Below are 1,748 nucleotides of genomic sequence, written 5' to 3'. Positions count from 1 at the left end.
GTGTGTGTGTATTTGCATGTGGCAGGGTCCGGTAATGTTGATGATCCCAATAAAACAAAATAAGTCAATAGCACGAACTGGCATCAGTTTCTTAACAATATTGCCCTTATTGTAAAACATAACTAGTAGGAAAATTATCTGCGGTGGTGGTCGAATCTTTAATACCCATCATCCTCATACTAAAAAAGAAGAAAAGAACTAAATTGTCCGACTCTATAATATTGAGTGGACGTAGCTGATTGTGTCTCTTCTCAGAATAAAAGCTGAAATTTATACGGTACATACGTTGTAATTTATGAGTAACAACGAAAAAAAAAACGGAAAGCAGAAATGTTCACAGTTTTTGTTGTATAAGGATGTGGGAGTTGCAGACGTATCCTTTGTATGCCTTGGGCCACTCACAAACTTTTTCGCAAATTCGGTGTCGAATCACTTTCGCTAACGGGAGAATATGTGTCGCAGTTACTATACAGTTGGGCAGACGGACAGATAGACACGTGTGCAGACGAACACACCCGCATGCTTGTAGACCTTTTGGAGTTTTTGAGGTTTACTTCCTACGGTGGTAGGTAAAAAGATGACAGTCACAAGAAGATGCTCTTATGTAATTATCGTATGAGAGAAATTGAAAACAAGGCCGAAGTGCCGTAATTCTAAAGAAAATCGATATTTTTATAATGCAGAACATACAGATGTAGGGTCTAGTCCGTCTAATTCCCATATTGTATTTTTCATAGTTTTATATTAGATGTGTGAATAAGTGCCCGCCAATTTCTTTTTAAAATTGAAGAGATATTTAAAAAAAATATTGGAAGTTGATACAATATATCGTAAAAGAATAGCCGTTGTTTCTCTCATCTTTAACGTAAGGTGAATTAGTTGTGAAATAGTTAGCTGATTCCCTGAAGCTATACATGAAAGAATCCATATTTGCTCATCGTCAATAGAAAGTATATTCCGTTCAAAAAAACCATAAGTCATCTTTTGAAGTCCCAATTAATCGAAAAGAGTAATGTCTGCTGATAACGGCCGGGATAGGACATTCCATGTTGGAATACATTATTTGCTGAGCTAGTTTGTTCTATGAGAATAGAAATCTTGTAAAAGTTCCAAGCAATTTAATTGAATACGCTTTAGTGCGAGAACTTATACAGTTACGTTTGGTTTAAAGACACAACTTTTACATGAAGAAAGTTACAGCCTTACTCAGAATCCTGTAATCAAAAGAACATTTTGGGTGGCGATTGTACTTTGCAACTAGGAAATTGTAGATCACTTTCCGAATTTATTAACGGAAAAGTAATAAACGTATTGAATCGAGTTTTTGTTTTTGTTGCTTATCTCAGCAGAACAAAATCAACAACAATGGAGCAAAATGTTGTAATTACGATATATTTCACTAGGTTTGTAATCTTAAAGCTCAAGTCGAGAGAGAAGTCAAATAATAAGAATTTAGTATTTGAAAGTTATCGAATGACTTTTTGTAACTTCCTTAAAATATAGAGTAAATAACTTGCTCTAAGTTGGCAAATTCACAATCCAGTTGTGTGAATCTCAGTTTAGGGAGCTGGTAGAATAAAACGCAAATAAACGGAATTTTACTTAGCAAAATAAAGCAAGTTTACCTGTTCCTCTACCTAAATATTTTGCCAAGAGATTTAATTTCTCTATGTTTATTGAGTTACTTATTCGCAATATTACCTAAATAGTTGACTTTGTAAAACAATATATGTCTTTATTAACCTTAA

This window comes from Glossina fuscipes, unplaced genomic scaffold (genome assembly GCF_014805625.2).
Source record: "Glossina fuscipes isolate IAEA_lab_2018 unplaced genomic scaffold, Yale_Gfus_2 296, whole genome shotgun sequence".
In the NCBI taxonomy this organism is placed as follows: Eukaryota; Metazoa; Arthropoda; class Insecta; order Diptera; family Glossinidae; genus Glossina; species Glossina fuscipes.
Note: the sequence above shows the minus strand (reverse complement) of the source record.